Source organism: Crocodylus porosus, unplaced genomic scaffold (assembly GCF_001723895.1).
Source record: "Crocodylus porosus isolate Cpor-Errol unplaced genomic scaffold, CroPor_comp1, whole genome shotgun sequence".
Taxonomy (NCBI): Eukaryota; Metazoa; Chordata; order Crocodylia; family Crocodylidae; genus Crocodylus; species Crocodylus porosus.
This window is the reverse complement of record NW_017728918.1, coordinates 63,846,560-63,866,665: the sequence shown is the minus strand read 5'-3', so window position 1 is coordinate 63,866,665 and position 20,106 is coordinate 63,846,560. Positions and strand designations below refer to the sequence as shown.

At 45.6% G+C, this 20,106-nt stretch overlaps 1 long non-coding RNA gene across 1 annotated transcript in view; it reads right to left on the bottom strand.

Moving 5' to 3' along the window:
- Positions 1-9,881, bottom strand: part of LOC109312225 — a 21,571-nt gene extending 11,690 nt beyond the window's left edge. Inside the window, exons 1-2 of the long non-coding RNA XR_002101756.1 lie at positions 9,637-9,881; positions 1,418-1,422 (exon numbers count right to left, since the gene is read on the bottom strand). This is a non-coding gene — a long non-coding RNA (uncharacterized LOC109312225). The remainder of the gene's footprint in view (positions 1-1,417; positions 1,423-9,636) is intronic.
- Positions 9,882-20,106: the final 10,225 nt, after the last annotated feature.

Below are 20,106 nucleotides of genomic sequence, written 5' to 3'. Positions count from 1 at the left end.
GGCAACACCTGCATCCAGTGCGTTTGTGACCTGATCATAAAAGGCAATCAGGTTGGTCTGACATGACCTGCCCCTAATGAAACTGTGCTGGTTGCCCTTGAGCATCATCCCTGAAGCTGGCCCATCACAGATGTGCTCCTTGAGAATCTTCTCAAAGAGTTTCCCAAGGATGGAGGTAACACTGATGGGCCTATAGTTGCCCAGGTCCTCCCTCTTCCCTTTTTTGAAGATGGGGACCACATTAACTATCTTCCAGTCATCTGGCACCTGGCCCGAGCACCACGAGCGCTCATAGAGCCATGCCAAGGACCCTGCAATAACTCCAGCCAGCTCCCTCAACACCCTGGGGTGGAGAGCATCTGGACCCACTGACTTGAACACGTCCAGCCCCTCCACAAGCTCTCTAACCCAGTCCTCCCCAACCTGAGGTCTGGAGGTGTTCCCCTCAAGTCTGTCTGGCATCACAGTGGGGAAGTCCTGGTCCCTGCACAAGAAAACGGAGGTGAAGAATTGGTTAAAGAGTTCCGCTTTCTCCTCTGGTGCAACCACCAGATTGCCCAGCGTACTTTGCAGGGGCCCCACTTTACCCGGTGCCTTCTTCATCCTCCCTATATATTTGAAAAAGGACTTTTTATTATCCTTGATCTTGGACGCTAGTCCTAGCTCTATGTCCACCTTAGGTTTCCTGACAGCCCCCCTACAGGCCCGAGCAGAGGAGGTATACTCCTCTTTGGAGATAGCATCCCCCTTCCACTGGGTGTATGCTGCCTTTTTGTTAAGCATGCATTCCCGAACGCCCTTGGTGAGCCAGGAGGCTTTCGGGCACTCTTGTCCCCCTTGCTTCTTGTTGGGATGGACTCCCCTTGGGCCCTGAGTATCATTTCCTTAAGGAATGACCATTCATCCTGGACACTGAGTTCCCCTACCCTCAAGGACCCAGCGCCTCTCCCACTAGTCTCCTCAACTTGTTGAAGTTGGCCCTCCTAAAGTTTAGGTCTACTGTCTTGCTGCAGGCCCTTGATACCCTGAGCTGGATGGTGAATTCCAGCAAGCAATGATCGCTATTGCCCAGGTGGTCAAGAACCTGGAGGGCCCTTACCAGGTCATTGCCTGTGGCCAGGACCAGGGCCAACAGGGCATTTCCTCTAGTGGGACTGTGCATCTCCTGGATTAAGTGGAGGTCCTGTATCTCAGCCAGGAACCTCCTGGTACGGTCCGTCCTGGCTGACTGTTCCTCCCAGGAGATGTCTGGGTAATTAAAATCACCCATGACAACTACATCCCTTGCCTTAAGTGCCTCTGCAAGCTGGCCCAAAAATTCCCGGTCCAGCTCCTCCCCTTGGTTGGGGGGTCTGTAGTACACCCCCACTGTCAAATCGCTCTCCCCATGGCCCCCTTGGATCTTGACCCAGAGCACTTCAGCTTGCCCCTCCTCTGACCCCATTCTGCTGGCAGAAGATGTGTAGTGCTCCTTGACATAGAGCACCACACCCCCACCTTTCCTTCCTTCTCTATCCTGCCTGTAAAGCCTATAGCCCCTAATTCTAACTGCCCAGTCATGGGATGAATCCCACCACATTTCTGTTAGCCCTATGACATCTGGGTTTGAACTAGCTATTCTGAGGGCGAGTTCCTCCTGTTTATTCCCCATACTGCGAGCATTGGTATGTAGGCATTTAAGGCCTTGCAAGATTGTGTGTGCCATACCCCAATTAGGGAGACTGTCTGGACCCCCGTTCCGTACCTTAGCGCTCCTTGCCTGTCACTTGTCTTGCTCAGATGGCGTCTCCTCATCCTCCTGCAGCCCCCTACTGGCATAAAACTATCACCTTCAGTGGAGTTACAATGCTGGTGTATTAGACCAAAGAACTGATTCCATATGATGCTATTATAGCTACAGCAGACGCAATAATCATAGAATCATAGAAAACTAGGGTTGGAAGGGACTTCAGGAGGTCATCTAGTCCTACCCTCTGCTCGAAGAAGGACCATCCCCAACTAAAGCATCCCAGCCAAATCTTGTCTAGCTGAGCCTTAAAAACCTCCAAGGATGGAGATTCCACAACTACCCTGGGTAACCTACTCCAGTGTTTTACCACCCTCCTAGTGGTAAAATTCTTACTAATATCTAACCTAAACTTCCCTTGCTGTAACTTGAGACTGCTGCTCCCTGTTTTGCAGTCTGCTGCAACTGAAAACAGTCTAGCTCCATCCTCTTTCAAACCCCTTTTCAAGTAGTTGGAGGCTGCTATTAAATACCCTTCCAGTCTTTTCTTCTGTAGATTAAATAAGCCCATTTCCCTCAGCCTCTCCTCATAAGACATGCACCCCAGCCCCTACATTTTTCTTTGCCCTCCACTGGACTCTAATCCCATTTTGTCCACATCCTTTCTGTAGTGGGTGGCTCAAAACTGGACACAGTACTCCAGACGTGGCCTCACCAGTGCTGAATAGAGGGGAATAATCACTTCCCTTGAACTGCTGGCAACACTCCTACCAGTGCAGCCCAGTATGCTGTTAGCCTTTTTGACAATAAGGGCACACTGCTGGCTTGTATTCAGTTTATTGTCCACTGTAAACCCCAGGTCTTTTTCTGCAGAGCTGCTGCCCAGCCAGTCAGTCCTCAGCCTGCACTGGTGAATGGGATTGTTCCGTCCTAAGTGCAGGACTTTGTACTTGTCCTTGTTGAACCTCATGAGATTCCTTTTGGCCCAATCCTCCAATTTGTCTAGATCACTCTGAATCATAGCCTTACCATCCAACATCTGTACTACTCCCCCCAGCTTGGTGTCATCTGCAAACTTGCTAAGAGTGCATTCAATGTCATCTTGAGGTCATTGATCAAGACACTGACCAAAACTGGCCCTAGGACCAACCCCTTGAGGACTCCCCTTGACACCAGCTGCCAACTAGACTTCAAGCCATTGATTATTACCCTTCAAACCCGATGATCCAGCCAGTTTTATATCCACCTTACAGTCCATTCATACAGCCCATACTTACTTAACTTACCTGATAAAATGTTGTGGAAGACTGTATCAAACCCTTGCTAAAGTCAAGGTATCTATATCCCCCGGTCTCCCTACATCCACAGAGTCAGTCATGTCATTATAGAAGGCAATAAGGTTGGTCAGGCATGACTTGCCCTTGCTGAATCTATACTGGCTGTTCCTAATTACCTTCTTCTCTTCCAAGTGCTTAGAAATGAATTCATTGAGGATCCACTCAATGATATTTCCATGGACTGATATGGGTTTGACCAGTCTGTAGTTTCCTGGATCCTTCTTTTTCACTTTCTTAAATATGGACACTAGGTTTGCCCTTTTCCAATCCTCTGGGAACTTTTGCAGTTATCATGTGTTTTCATAGCTGGCCAGTGGCTCTGCAATCCCATCAGTCAACTCCCTCAGCATGCTTGGGCACATCCCATCCATCCTCATGGACTTGTACACATCCAGCTTTTCTAAATAGTCCCTAACCTGTTCCTGCACAACTGTTGGCTGCTTACCTCCATCCCAAATGGTGCTGCCCAATGCAGTACTCTGGGAGCTGACCTTTCCTGTGAAGACTGAGGTAAGAGGCATTGAGCACTTCAGCCTTTTCTGCATCCTCTGTCACAAGGTTGCCTCCCCCATTCAGTAAGAGACCCACACTTTCCCTGATCCTCCCCTTGCTACCTGAACACTTGCAGAAACCCTTGTTGTTACCCTTGCTAGCTGCAATTCCCGTTGTACTTTTTTCTTCCTGATGTCATCCCTGCATGCCTGAACAATGCATTTACACTCCTCCTTAGTTATTTGTCCAAGTTTCCAATTCTTATAAGCTTCCTTTCTGTGATTTAATTTAATTGAAGAGTTCCCTGCTAAGCCAAGCTGGTCTTCTGTCATACTTGCTAGTCTTCCTGTGCATTGGGATGGTTTGTTCCTGTACTCTTAGTAAGGCTTCTTTAAAGTGTAGCCAACTCAGCTATTCTGGACTCTTCTCCACCTCAGACTGGCTTCCCAGGAGATCCTGCCCATGACTTCCCTGAGTGAGTCAAAGTTTGCTCTTATGACATCCAGAGTCCTTACTCTGCTGTTCTCTATCCTTCCATTCCTTAGGATCCTGAATGCAATCATCTTATGGCCATTACTGCCCAAGTTGCCATCTAAAAGTATTGTTACCCTTAATTTTTCCTAGGATAACCCTATACCAGATTCCAGTCAGGTACCTCAGAATATGGGTTTACGCGTGTTCCCTCCTTGTTTATATCAGAGTTTATGTTCTAAGGGGAACATAAGGTTTCTTTAAAGTATAGCCAGCTCTCCTGGACTCCTCTCCCCCTCAGACTGGCTTTCCAGGGGATCCTGCCCATGAGTTCCATGAGTGAGTCAAAGTCTGCTTTTCCAAAGTTCAGGGTCCTTAATATGCTGCTCTCCATCCTTCCTTTCCTTAGGATCCTGAAATCAATCATCTTGTGGTGCCTGCTGCCTAAGTTGCTATTCAGAACTACATTCTACACCAATTAATCCCTGTTTGTGAGCAGCAGGTCAAGAAAAGCATGGCCTCTAGCTGGCTGCTCCATCATTTGCACCAGGAAGTTGTCCCCAACAATCGCCAAAAGCTTTCTGAATTGCCTGCATAATGTTGTATCACCCTCCCAGCAGATGTTAGGGTGACTGAAGTCCCCCATGAGAAGCAGGGCTTGTGATTGAGGAACTTCCACTAGCTGTTTGAAGAAAGCCTCATCCACCACTTCCTCCTGGTCTGGTGGTCTATAGCAGACCCTCACTACAACATCACCCTTGTTGCATTCCCCTCTAACCTTAACCCTGACATTTTCAACAGGCCTATCTCCAGTTTCATGCTGGAGTTCTGAGCAATCATATGGCTCTTTTACATAAAGTGCAACTCCTACTCCTCTTCTCCCCTGCCTGTCCCTCCTGAACTGTTTGTACCCATCCATGACAATGCTCCAGTCATGCAAGCTCCCCCCAAGTCTGTTATTCCAGTCATGTCATAATTCTGTGACTGTGCAAGGACTTTTAATTCTTTCTGCTTGTTTCCCAGGCTCCATGCATTTGTGTACAGGCACCTAAGGTAACTAGTCGATTCCTCTAATTTCTCAGGAAGTATGAGAACACCTCCCCTGTTCCCCCTCCTCTTTGCTCTTCCTTCAGGTCTTCTGCTTCCCCACTTACCTCAGGGCTTTGGTCTCCATCTCCCAGCAAACCTAATTTAAAGCCCTCCTCACTAGGTTAGTGAGATGGTCTGCAAAGATGCTCTTCCCTCTCTTTATCAGGTGGATCCCATCTCTTCCCAGCAATTCTTCTTCTTGGAACAACATCCCATGTTTGAAGAACCGAAATCCCTGCTGATGACATCACCTGTGCAGCCAGGTATTGATCTGCAGGATGCACCCATTCCTGCAGGATGCACCCATTCCTGCATGGGCCCTTTCCTTTGACCAGAAGGATAAAAAAGAACAAGAACTGAGCCCCAAACCCCTTCACCCTTGCACCTAGAGCCCTGTAATCACTTTTGATCTGCTTATAGTCTCCCCTGGCAGTATCATTGGTACCCACATGGATGAGCAGCATGAGGTAGTAGTCAGAGAGCCAAATGAGTCTCGTTATCACCTCTGTGACTTTTTGAATCTGGGCTCCAGGCAATCAGCAGGCTTCTTGAGATGACAGGTCAGGTCAGCAAGAAGTCTCCCTCTGTCCCCCACAGAAGGCAGTCTCTAACCACCATCACCTGTTGCTTCTTCTTTGTGGCAGTTGTCAAGATCTTCCCACCCTGGTATGCTCTGGCCTGTCCTGCTCTACCAATGGAACGTGCTGTTCCCTCTCTGCTGCTAGGGCTGCATATCTGTTCTCCATATGAACTGCTGTAGGTGGAAGTGAACATTTCTGCTTGCTGCCAGAAGTCACAAGCTTCCAGGTTCCAATCCTCCTGGGAGTCCATGTCCTCTCTCTTCTCTAGCACTGCCTCTGGTAGTTCTTTCTCCACAGTCCCAGAGATCTGCTCCAGCACCAAATCAATTAATTCATAGATTTTATAGACATTAGGGCTGGAAGGGACCTCAGAAGATCATTGAGTCCAGGCCCTGCCCCAGGGGCAGGAAGTCAGCTGGGGTCAAAAGATCCCAGCATGATAAACATCCAAATGTTTCTTAAAGGAGCCCAGAGTAGGTGCTTGCACCACCTCTAGGGGCAGTCTATTTCAGGCCTTGGGGGCTTAGAGATTAAAGAAGTTTTTCCTTACATCCAGCCTGAAACAGTCTTGGTGGGGTTTGTGACTGTTTGACCTTGTCATCCATTGAGGCGCGCTGGTGAACTGGTGTTCCCCCAGATCCTGATGTACACCCCTTATATACTTATAGACAGCCACCAGGTGCCCCTTGAGCCTGCGCTTTTCCAGGTTGAAGAGTCCCATGGCTCTCAGTTTGTCATCATAGGGCCTGTTCTCCTGTCCTCTGATCATATGCATGACTCTCCTCTGGACTCTTTCAAGCTTCTCCACATCCTTTTTAAATTGTGGAGCCCAGAATTGGATGCAGTACTCCAGCTGTGGCCTCACCAAGGCTGAGTACAGCGGGAGGATGACATCCTGGGATTTGCTTGAGAAGCATCTATGGATGCAAGCCAGAGTTTTGCTCACTTTACCAGCTGCAACATTGACTACAAGATGAATATGAGCCACCAATGCAATCATGACCCCCAAGTCCCTTTCAGTTGTGGTGCTAGCAAGTGTAACACAGCCAAGCTGTGTTTCCCCCCCCGCCCCAAGGTGGAGTACCTTGCATTTTTCAGTGTTGAATGCCATCAGGTTTTTGTCCACTCATTTTGTGAGTCTGTTGAGGTCAGTCTTGACCACCAGCCTATCCTCAGTTGTGAATGTTTTACTCCAAAGTTTGGTGTCATCAGCAAACTTGGCCAGTCCATTTCTGACACCAATGTCTACATTATAAATAAAGAAGTTAAAGAGTATAGGCCCAAGGACAGAGCCTTGGGGGACTCTACTGGTCATGGCACACCACAGTGATTTACTTCCATCCTTTACCACTCTCTGGGTCTGACCTCGGAGTCAATGCCCCAGCCATCAGACTGTGATGTAGCTGAGGCCGCAGTTGGCCAATTTTTCTATGAGGAGATCATGGAATGCCAGATCAAAGGCTTTTTTAAAGTCAAGATATATGACCTCAATCTCTTCTCCCTTGTCCAGGTGATATGTCGCCTGGTCATAGAAGCAGATGAAATTGGTCAGGCAAGACCTATCTGCAACAAACCCATGCTGGCTATCCCTCAGGATGTCTCCATCAGCCAGTTTGTCAAGAACGGTCTCTTTGATAATTTTTTCCAAGACCTTCCCTGGGATAGAGGTCAGGCTGATGGGCCTGTAGTTCCCCAAAACTATTTTCCTCCCTTTCTTGAAGATAAGCACCAAGTTGGCCTTCTTCCAATCTTTGGGCACTTCACCTGAGTGCCATGAGTTCTCAAAGATCCGTGCCAGTGGCTGAGCTATGATGCCTGCCAGGTCTTTAAGTACCTTGGGCTGTAAACTGTCTGGGCCAGCTAACTTAAAGGTGTCCAGCCTCTCACAGTGTTCCTTCACATGGTCTACATTGATGTAAGGTAACAATTCTCCCTCACCCTGGCCACCCCATACCATATTGAGCAGGGCCGTTCTTTGGGGATGGTAAAAAATTTACTCAAAATACCCATTAAGCAGGCTGGCTTTTTCCTGGGCGTCAGTTGTCCCATTTGGTTTAGCAGGGGTCCAATGTTACCTTTACTTTTCTTCTTGCTCCCCAAATATCTAAAAAAGAACTTTTTATTGTCTTTGATACGTGTAGCCACTTGGAGTTCAGTTGCAGCCTTGGCTTTCCTGGTTCACTCCCTACAGGGCTGGACCAATGCAGAATATTCCTCTTTGAGGTGATTCCAGTCTTCCATCCTTTATAGGTCTTTTTTTTTAGATGCAGGATGCCCACAAGTTCCCTGCAGAGCCAAGGGGGCTGCTGTACCCTTTTGCTACCTTTCCTCTGAGATGGGATAGACATTGCTTGTACTTTCAGGATCACTCCCCTGAGGAGCAACCACTTATCCTGAACTCCCTCCCCTTTGGATCATGGTCCCTTAAGGCCTTGCCAACAAGGCTCCTGAGCCTCTCAAAGTCAGCTTTCCTGAAGTCAACCCATGGTCACTGTCTCCCAGCTTCCCTTTTATCATTAGGTTGCTGACTAGATCATCCACTTTGCCAGTACCAGGTCGAGCAGTGTTTTACCTCTAGTCAGTCAGACTTCTTGAGTCAGATAGAGCTCATCCACAGATGTGCGGAAGTTTTGCGACCATTCAGATTTGGTCAAGTGCCCTTCCCACAAAATGTCTGGGTAGTTGAAGTCACCCATGACAACTATGCACTGGGAGCATGCAGCCTCAGCCAATTCCCTGGCCAGCCCCCTCTTGAACACCTCCAAGGATGGTGATTGCATCACCTCTGCTGGGAGTGTTCCAGATTCTGTCAATCCTTACAGAGAAAAAGTTATTTCTTATATCTCATCTGAATTTACCCTCTATAAGCTTATGCCCATTGGTCCTTGTCCTTCCTTGAGGTGCGTTCCTGAAGTTGCTCACCTAGATCTCGGTGTTTACTCCTGAGTTACTTGTAGGCAGCTATCAAGTCACCTCTCAGCCTTCTCTTAGGCCCAGTTGCTAGAGTCTCTCCTCATAGGGCCTATCTTCCATGCCCTTGACCATGCGGGTGGCCCTTCTTTGTACCCTCTCGAACTTATCTATCTCCTTCTTCAAGTGCAGTGCCCAGAGCAGGACACAGTACTCCAACTGAGGCCTCAGCAGTACCAAATAGAGAGGGAGGAGTACCTCCCTGGACATTAGCTGCTGCACACCAGAGTTCTATTTGCCTTTTTGGGAACCTTATTGCACTGTTGGCTCATATTAATCTTCTGGTAGATCATAACCAGGTGCCTGTACACAATTGTAAAGTTTTCAGGCCAGTTTCCTCACCTCCCACCCCCTACCTTTTGAGAGGAGAGTCTTTCAGCTTGTGAAGAATCTTTTGGGGCCAGAGCAGTAAACAGGCCAGCTTCCAGGTGAGTTTTCTAGGAAAAGTGTGCTTGGAAGAAGGGCAGTAAGAGAAGAGACAGATTAAGAGACCCACCGAAATTGCTGGAGAGCATCACAATAGCAGAGCCAGTGCCTCTGCTTGCACCTGTGAGGTTTCTGTACAGGCAGGACCACTCACCGTTGAGGTTTCCACCCTGGTCCAGGTTTGCAACTGTGGGGACTGCAGCTTGCAGGTTCCTTCCAGTGATGGCCAGGTTGGTTGGTGGGGGGAGTGCCTGTGGTCTGAGTGGTGCCTCCTGGTGATGTCTCTCAGGGAACAGGCAAGAGAGCTACAGGAGGAGGTGGTGAGGCTCTGAGAACTCTGATGTGCAGCAGCCAATGTGTAGATCCAGGGAGGTACTCCTCCCTCTCTATTTGGCACTGCTGAGGCCTCAGTTGGAGTACTGTGTCCTGCTCTGGGCACTGCACTTGAAGAAGGAGATAGATAAGTTTGAGAGGGTACAAAGAAGGGCCACCCGCATGGTCAAGGGCATGGAGGATAGGCCCTATGAGGAGAGACTCTAGCAACTCGGCCTTAGAGAAGGCTGAGAGGTGACTTGATAGCTGCCTACAAGTAACTCAGGGGTAAACACCAAGATCTAGGTGAGCAACTTCAGGAACGCACCTCAAGGGAGGACAAGGACCAATGGGCATAAGCTTATAGAGGGTAAATTCAGATGAGATATAAGAAATAACCTTTTCTCTGTAAGGATTGACAGAATCTGGAACACTCCCAGCAGAGGTGATGCAATCACCATCCTTGGAGGTGTTAAAGAGGGGGCTGGCTAGGCACCTTGTTGAACTTGTCTGAGCCCAATAACTTCCTGCCCAGGGCAGGGGACTGGACTTGATGATCTTACAGGTCCCTTCCAGTTCTATGATTCTGTTTACAGCCCCTGTTCGCTGGCTCCCTGGTCCCTCAGAGTGTCTCCTTTTACACCTGCTGGGCCTGGACTGGCTCTGCCCCCTGGTTAGGGCTTATGTCAGGACCAGGCAGCAATCACTCAACAATCAGCAATCACTCAGCAGTCAAAAATCACCACCAGCTTCTCAGAGCACACACCACAAACACACACAGCCCACCAAACAAATACTCAAAACCAAGAGCACAGGCAGTTGGACCACTTACCTTCACTGGGCAGAATCTGGTGCCTGGTGCCTGGCTTCTCTTTTCCTTATTCCTTTTCCCAGTAATAATCAAAAATGGATTTGAAGCATATGAGCCCCAAAGTAACCTTAATCCTGATTCTGAATTCACACCCTTTGTTTAAAACTGAGGTAATTTAACTTCAGCTGATTGAATTAAAAAAGTTTAAAAATCAGTGTCTGAAAGCTCAGAATCAGTCCACCTGATTTACAGTTTGTGTTTAAGTCACATTGTATATTATATAAAAATTAACATTTTAAACAAGAATCATACAGCTGATCTGGATTAGTGTTTTGCTGTACATCAAATCAGTTTACAAAAATTCCTACTGCCTGTGTTCAGTATACATACACAGCACTGTTGGACCATGGAAAGTCTGTGTTTTTATATACAGAAGCAGTACATTCATATAACTTTTGAAAATGGAACTGCATTTTTCAGTCACTGGCATCTGCCAGACTATGCATGATATTAGATCATGGCAATAAGGTTAGGCTTGTATGTGCTTAACTATCTCACAGAGGGGAAAAATATATTTCACTGATAAAAAAGGAAAAGAAAATGAAAGAGTGAAACAGTACAGAGAAAACCTTCAAAAAACAAAATATAACAGAGTGTCAATGCATTATGTATGCTTAGGGTGTACTCAAACCCTTAGAGCAGAGGTGTCAGATCCATTAGGCCTTGTGGTCCAGATGAGTGACACTGGGATGTTTCTCAGGACAGATAATGTCCACAAGCCAGCTCCAAGTGTAGCCAGCAGCATGTGTCCTGGACCAAGCCCCAAGTGCAGTGTGAGCCCCAGACCAAGCCTGCAGCAGTGGCAATTCTGCCACGTGAAGCCTGGCTGGCAGCCACACTGTGACTCCAGGAGGTCTGGCTCCATTTTTGAGCTGCACACACTGCCCATACATGCATTACTCTACTTTTTTTTTCTTTGCAGGTTTTTTTGACCCCTAGAAATCCACTTTGCTGCGCATGGCTGCACTCATCTGCATGCAGCCTATTTGGATAAACACCTAATCCCTGAACAGGTTGGATTTCACTCTGGAAAAATCAACAAGCCAGCTGCCCAATCTAACTCAACATATTGAGCAAGGTGAAAAAGGCCAAATCACCAGAGCTGTGTTCATCAACCTAACAGCCACCAACAATACAGTTAACAACCGATGACTCCTCCACGACACCCTGGAAATGCCAAAAGATTTACACCTTAAAGAACTGATAAAAACCCTGATCAAAAATATACTTTGTTTGTCAAAACTAGAAGGGAAGCAAAGCAGATGGAGGCGACAGATTAATGGCCTCCCCCAAGGAATCGTACTTACACCACTGTTATATAACAAAGGCTTTGTAATAACTGAAACCTGGTGGGACTCTACCCATAACTGGGCAGTAGGCATTGAGGGCTATAGGCTGTATAGATGAGATAGAGTGTGAAAAGGGGGCGGGAGAGGGGGAGGGGGAGGGAGCATTGCTCTCTATGTTAAAGAGCAATAACACTGTCAGTAATCAAGATGGGATCTGAAAAGGGGCAAATTGAGGTACTAGGAGTCAAAATACAAGGGGGTTGGGGTGAAAGGGACATGGTAGTGGGAGTATATTATAGAATGCCACACCAGGAGGAAGAGATAGACCTGGAATTCTCAAGGCAGCTCTCAGAGCTGCTACACTCAAGGGACATGGTTGTCACGGGTGACCTTAACTACCCTGACATCTGCTGGGAGAAGCAGTTAGCTATATCCAATTTGTTATATACAGGGCCTTCACCTAATGCAGGAAGTATATGGTCCCACTAGGGGAAATGTCTTACTGAATTTGGTGTGTGCTACAGGGGGTGACCTGGTAGAGGGTCTTCTGACCCTTCCTGGACTCCCAGTCTCACCTGCCACAACTTTGCTGTTCCCATAAACTGGTGGTATAATGAGGGAGGCTGCCAATTCCCTGCCCCAATGCCATGGGGTGCTGTCTGTGGCTCTGAATCTCCCTTACATTGCAGCTGATGCCTTACAGATGGCTCTCCCCTACCTTGGAGGTCTGTAAGAGGAGACTGGACATACACCTGGCTGGGGTCATCTGACTCCAGCAGTTTTTCCTGCCCAGAACAGAGGGTCGGACTCAATGATCTACTAAGGTCTCTTCCAACCCTGAAAATAAATGAAATCTAAGAAATCTACATGGCTGACCAACCAATTTATTTGGAAGCAAAATGTTTCATCTATGCAGACAAGGTGCATAACAGCCAAAAATACTGGCTTTAACCATGTTGAAATATCCCTAAGCGAGGCTCTAATTGGCCTTATCTCATACTACATTGAAAACCAATTTTGTGCCAACCCAGCAAAAACACAAGTATCTGCCTTCTATCTGAAAAACCATAAGCCCAACCTTCAACTCAAAATTACATGGTCAAGGACCCCACTATCCCACGTCCAAATCCAGTTTACCTTGGAGTCACCCTCGATCAAACCCTCTCATAAGAAGAACATAACAGGAAGACAAAAGCAAAGGTAAGCACTTGGAAAAGCATTCTATATAAGCTCACCAACTAGAAATGGGAGCTAGCCCCTCCCACCTGAACCACTGCTTTGGCTCTCAGTTTCTCCTCTGCCACGTATGTATGGCCTGTATGGGAGAGATCCACATATGCTAAGTGCCTTGACCACATTCTTAATTGTATCTGCTGATGTATCACAGGATGTCTGAAGCCTACTAGCCTAAACAATGTGTACTTACTGACTGGCATTGCTCTGCCTGACATTAGAAGTGCAGTGGCCAGCAGGATAAAATGATTGAGACAAACTGAAGATACGAGACACCTGCTGTATGACCATCCTGTGCCACGCAAATGTCTGAAGTCCATCAGGAGCTTCTTCATCAGCACCCAACTACTCCATGCCAAACCCAAGGAGACACAACTACATATGTGGAATGAGAAGCTGAAGAAAACATCTGACAGTGACAAAATGGACTAAAAGACAGGACAAAAAGGAACTAATGAAGAAGTGGGGCTACACCATTGGTTCAACCACCTGTCACTACAGCATAGAGTCTCAGACTATACACACACTGCTCAAAGGCATGTGTACAATGAAAAATCACAAAGTACAATAAATGAGCATAAAGCTTGTGTAACAAAATAGTCAAATGTAGTGTAGAGACACAAGAAGAACACACATACATATAAAGTAAAAAATGGTCAGGTACTGAGAAAACCAAATGTTTATGCTATTTATGCTTTTCTTGTAAAAAAGACATCAAAGCTAGTCATGCTTGAAATTTGCTAGTTGTACTTAGACCGGAACTGTAGAAACAATACCTAGAAATAACCTGAGATTTTTTTTAAAGCTAGGTTGCAGATCACTCAGTGATCAAACAATGAATACTATTGTGTTCATTCTCTCTCCTTCTGTCAAGAGAGGTTTGACCCTGTACTTAAACTACAGAATGATTCTACTTTAATTTTTTGATATATATTCTACTTATAAGAAAAGCTGATTTGTCAAACAGTACATCAGACATTGCATCAATCTCCCACACAGAAATAGAACTATGAAAATTAGAGGTATTAATGTAGGGGAAGAGTAATAGTCGATAATTTGTGTCTATTGTCCTGGAACTGGTTGTGATTACATAGTTAAAGTGGCACAACAGATTTCAGTAACAGGAGTGTAAAACCTATTGTCTCCCATGGCCTCTGATCCTCACTAACCTGCATTTGCATTTTCACACCCTTCATTTTGCATATTGGTTTCTATTCCATCCAGGAGAACATAAAATAACACCAGACTCTCCCTATGTCTGATGAAGGGTGTTTGTGCCTGAAAGCTTGCAAAGAACAATTTTTTCCAACTGTTTAGTTTGTCTAATAAAAGATACCACATTTACTCAAAGAGCTTTGTCTGCAAAATAAAAAAGTATCATTAATCAGACTAAGAACATTCAATAATGTCTTCTTCACTTCATCTTTAGTTTGAAAGTACACGATCACAACTTTAAGAACAGAGATGGAAAGAACTGCCTGGAAATTGAAACACTGGAAAAATAAGTTCACAACCTCCTCTTCAAAAGCTGTCTGCCCTGAGCAACATTTAGCTCACATCCAAAAAAAGAAGATACAGATGACATCATTAGCAAATGTTCTGATCCGGTCCACTGCAAAAGATCCATGTCAAAGTGAGAGACAAGGAATGGTGTTATGCTTGTAAGAAGTAATAAAAGAAGGGGAGTTGGGCATTATGTAAGATTTTCATGAAACTGGAAAAATACATGCACATCCCATGGATTTGGGAAAAGAGTGCTGCAAAAAAAGATTGTGTTTGTATAAAGTAAATTAACAGGCTAATCAGTGGCTGGCAGTTGCTCTGCCCAAGAGAAACTGAACAAAGAAGAGGACATATTATCTTACAGATACCAATCAGTCTATTGTGGTTGTCTTGTACTACCGGCAAAAGGACAGAACAAGAATGAATGTGTTTTGTCCTTCCATGTTTCAGGGGTGTTTTGTAGACAAGCTTATGAACTTCACTTCATAAATCTACTGGATAAAAAAATCATGGACTAAATATTAAGACAGCACCAAATTTTACTGGGAATTTCGTTTCAACATTGTTTTGACCTGTTTCAAGCTCAAAACAGCAAAATCAAAATGAAGCAAAAGACTTCAAAACAGCCTGAAAACAAAACGAGAGAACTTGAAATGTTTTGAAAGTTTCAAAATGTTTCGAAGCTGGGCTTGCTTTCAGGGAAACAGAAACTAAAGAGAGGGAGGGGAAGAGGGGAGAATGACTGCTCTGATATTGACTGTGTAGCTGGTCAGTGACTGTGATCCTTCCCTTAGGTCTCTTCCAATCCCAGTGCTCTGGGAGAGAGACAGAAACACAGCTGTGCCTTAACACACATGCACATTCACATGTCACAATTTTTGCTTGTCAGCACCTTGAAGTGCAGTTTCCCAGAAACTCCTGCACCTATCTCCTTGAAACTTGCCAGGCTTCATGGTATCCCTGAAGTCTTCAACCCCCTGTGCCTTCAACTTACTAGTGACATGAGTTCTGCTTTCAAGATTTGAGGTGTAGTTTTCCAGAAATCCCTGCACCTATCTCCTTGACACTGGGCTAGCTTGATGGCCTTAGAAGGGACTACCCTCTCTGTAAGCATCATCTGAATCAGGCAAAAAAATGACAAAGATATAGGTGTTTTCATGATTCTCCATTATAACCTATGGACGAAACATCAAAACAGTGTCAAAACAGAGAAACAGTTTCAACTAAACAAAACAGAACAGTGCTTTTGAAATGAAATGAAACTTGAAATGAAACACTGTCCCATCAAAATGGTGAAATGGAAGTTGAAATGAAACAGTGCTGTTTCGCACAGCCCTACTAAATATAGACATCGGAATTATGGTGCATTATAACCTTCCTGCCATCCAATAACCCGAGATAACCTCTACATTTTACCAGCTACGTTCTATCACCAGGTCTACATTCCCTGCTCTCCCTCACCTACCTGTATTATCTCCCATCCACTCTAATCTTCCCTGCCATGCATTTGCATTTTGCATATTGGCTTATACTTCTGTTCTACCCAGCATACAAACACCAGCAGACTCTCCCCGTGCCTGAAGAAGGGTGTTTGTGCCTGAAAGCTTGCAAAAAAACAGTTTTTCCAGCTACAGTATATAATTACTGTAATAAAAGACATCACATTTACCCAAAGAACCTTGTCTGCCTGTATTTAGTTCTGTCATTTGACTATATCCACTGCAGCTCATTAGGAAACTGTAGCATTTATGATAATTTTCCATTTGTTGAAAACAAAACACAAAATCTGCCTTGAAAACTTCCCAGAATATCTGTTCCTTATTTAAAAAAGAAAAAAAAGTAACTGTTAAAAGAGAAGTATTGTGTATGAAAAGTTTCTGTCAGCAGGGACAAACTTATTCACTTCCTAATGTATGCTAGATACCTTACACAGTATATGGAAACCAATCTTGTGGCTGAAAAGAGCTGGAATACAATGTGTATGTGGCCTTTACTGGCTTGTAGCTATGTACAACTTCTGTGTGCATTGTAGCATATGCAACCCCAAGGAGAATGCAGAGGGAAGTAATAAAAGAAAAGCCAGTAGAGTTAAGATTTATATAAAAGAAATGCATTCCATTTTTGTATTGTTAAGTGGAAAAAGAGCTCATTGGAATGAATAGCTCTGGAACCTGGAAAAACTTAATGTGCAAAAGTGGTCAAGAGACCATGATGTAAATATGTGCCCTAGATGAGAAAAATTAATTTAAAAATGATTTATTTACTCTGTGTTTGGTTATAATAAGAACTTCAAACACTTACTCTTAAAAATCAAGTCTGACCAAACCATTACCATTGACCTCCCAGCTCAGGGCAGTATGTGATACAGAAACACATTATTTTGAATAAATTAAAACTAACCAATCATTCAACTCTTATATAATCAACCACTGAATTGTGTAATTTATGTTCTTTATTGATTGTATAAACATATATGGCTAGATAGTGGCATTAATATCAAAACCAAGTGCTGTGCTGTGTTATGATAATCCAGGAGGAATGTTGGAGAGATTGTGCCTGCCAGCTGGATTGATGAAGCAGATTGTTTCTCACTTTGTGCAAGGGGATTGACAGGACTGTGGTCATCTCTCTTCCCCACCACTTTCCTTCCACTTGCTCAACTTAGGGCTGCAAGAAGGAACAATTTATGTACTCCTTGTACATTATTCTTATATTGATTTATAATGAGTAAGTGATGAGCCTACTCCTCCCACTGTACAGAAGTGGAATCCAGAAATATTTTGTTGAATCTGGCTGATATCCTGGTTCCAGCCTTTAAAAACTCTGTGGTAATTAACTTTGGTAATGAACTAAGGTTCTGAAAGCCCTTCCAATCTTCCACAAGAGGGTTTTAGATGTTTTACAAGCTTGACAATCTGACAACATTTTGGGGCTGTACTGCTGTCAGATGAGAAGCAGCCTGTCTGCTTCACAGACTTTTTTGTCATGGTGAAGGAGATGGCCTCCTAGGCACTCTCTGACAAAGCAGGGTAGGCTCAGAATATTCTGAGTCTCCCCTCCATATTAGCCATGGTAAGAAAAAAAAATGGGTGAGCTTCCAAAAAACACATCAGCCTCACCCCAAAAATGTTAACTTTATCTTTCTGGACCCAAAAATGGTTTGGTTCACTTCAATTCTAGAAACCTGATGTAACATTAGGGACTAAGTTGTACTCGAGATTATTGAAACATGCAATAAGTTACCACTGCAAACTATTTAAACAACGAAATCCCCTCTTCTGCATAAGATAATGGTTTAAAATTCTACCATCAGAAATGTAGTCCAATCATTACATACTGGCTATAAGGAATTGATGTTCAGGATTAACTCACACCTACTTCAGCAATTCATTGATAGCTATAATCTTAAATGGGAGGTAGACAAGCTTTTGGTGGAAACAGTATACCTCTTGACTATATTTGGAAAACTGTCCTCATAGCCAACTCATTGGAATATGTCAGCTCATTATATTGGTAATAGGCAGCACTAGTCATTAACAGGAAAAAAAAAAAGATGGATCTTTGATATTGTGTCTGGATCCATAGTTTCATAGTAGCTAGGGTCAGGAGGGACCTGAACAGATCATCTAGCCTGACCCCCTGCCACAGGCAGGAAAGAATGCTGGGTTCACAAGAGTCCAGACAGGTGATCATCCAACCTCCTCTTGAATTTGCCCAGGGTAGGGGCGAGGACCACTTCCTTGGGAAGTTGGTTCCAGATTTTGGCCACCCTAACTGTAAAAAATTGCCTTCTGATCTCTAACCTAAACCGACCTCTGGTAGGCGGGATGTCCCGGTCCCTGTTCAAGAAAACAGAGGCAAAAGAAACTGTTAAAAATATCAGCTTTCTTGTCTGGCTTAGCCACAAGATTACTGTTTGTGCCTTGCAGGGGCCCTACATTGCCTGGTGCTCCCAATGTACTTAAAAAAGGACTTTTTGTTGTCCTGAATCCTGGACGCTAACCTGAGTTCCATCTCTGCCTTGGCCTTCCTAATAGTCCTCTTACACTCACGGGCCGAGGAGGAGTACTCCTCCTTGGTGATAGCTCCTCTCTTCCACTTTTAGTCCTCAGGCATTGCTGAATGCCCTTGCTGAGCCAATGGGGTTTCTGAGCACTCTTACCTGCCTTGCTTCTCTCAGGGACTGTTATCCTTTGGGCCTGGAGGATCGCCCCCTTAAAGTAAGACCATTCCTCGTGGACTCCCATCTCCTCTACCTTCTGGGCCCTCAGAGTCTCCCCCACTAGCCTCCTAAGCTCATTGAAGTTGGCCCTCCTGAAGTCAAGGGCATTAGCCTTGGTGTAAGCCCTTGACACCCTGTGTTGGATAGTGAAACCCAGCAGGTGATGATCACTATTGCCCTGGTGGTCAAGGACCTGCAGTCCCCTCACCAGGTCATCCCCTGTGACCAGGACCAGGTTCAGCAAGGTGTTAACCCTAGTGGGGCTGTGCACTTCCTGGATAAAGTGAAGGTGCTGTAATACAGCCAGGAACTTACATGAGCAGTCAGACCTGGCTGTCTGCTCCTCCCAGCAAAAGTCTGGGTAGTTTAGGTCACCCATGACAATAACATCCCTTGACCTAACCAGCTCCATAAGCTGACTGGAGAAGTCCTGGTCCAGCTCTTCCCCCTGGTTGGGTGGTCTGTAGTAGACACCCACTGTAAGGGCCCTTACCCCCCTTGTAGTTTGACCCATAGTGTCTCTGCCCAACCCCCCTCTAACCTGAAGCTAATCCTTGATGATATGAGGTGCCCTTTGACATAGAGCACTACCCCCCAACCTTTCCTCTCTGTCCTGTCTCTTCTATATAGTGTGTATCCCTGAATGCCCGCCACCCAATCATAGGCAGGGTCCCACCAGGTTTCTGTAAGCACTACTAAGTCTGCGTTCTTACTCGTAATCAGGAGGCACAGTTCCTCCTGCTTGCTCCCCATACTACAAGCATTAGTGTAGAGGTACTTGAGGCCTCCTGAGGGTGCACGTGCCTCCCTCTCACTCCCAGGACAGTTGTGGCCCCCTACTCCCAGGACGTTGATGCTTACCTAAGCTTCGCTTCCTCTTGTCACCTTGTGTGCTGGTGAAGCATCCTCTCCACTCAAAGTGGCCCCTTCCCCGGCGAAGCTAGTTTAAAGCCCACTGTATGAGATCAGCCAACCTAGAGGAAAAGATACATCTGGCCCTTAGGAGAGGTAAAGCCTATCCCACCCCAGCATGCCCTCTATACAAAAAATGGGTCATTGTCAAAAAACCCGAAGGCTGCCTTGCGGCACTAGCTCCAAAGCTGCCGGTTAACCACATCAATGCAGGCCTCATGACACCTACCCATCCACTTACTAGGAGAATGGAGGAAAATACAACCTGGCATCCCATCTTCCTCAGTTGGTGTCCCAAGGCCTTGTAGTCCTCCATGATGTTATCTGGCTTGCCCTTGGATGCATCATTTGTACCCACATGAACCATAACCAGTGGGTAGTAGTCAGAGGGCTTGATGATTTTAGGGATGGCCTCTGATGTTGCGAATCCTCTGAATCCTCCGGGCATGCAGCAGACCTGCCGTGACCAGGGCTCTGAGCGACAGATTGGACCATCGGTTCTCCTCAGGATGGAGTCCCTGCAAGTGAACAGGTACATCAAAAAGGAGCATTTTCCCATTCCCACCAGTGAAGAGGTTTTTGGCAATGTGACAGAAGCTAAATATTTCTCCACCTTGGATGCCTCTTCTGGGTTCTGGCAAGTTCCCCTAGAAAAGAACAGTATTAGATTAT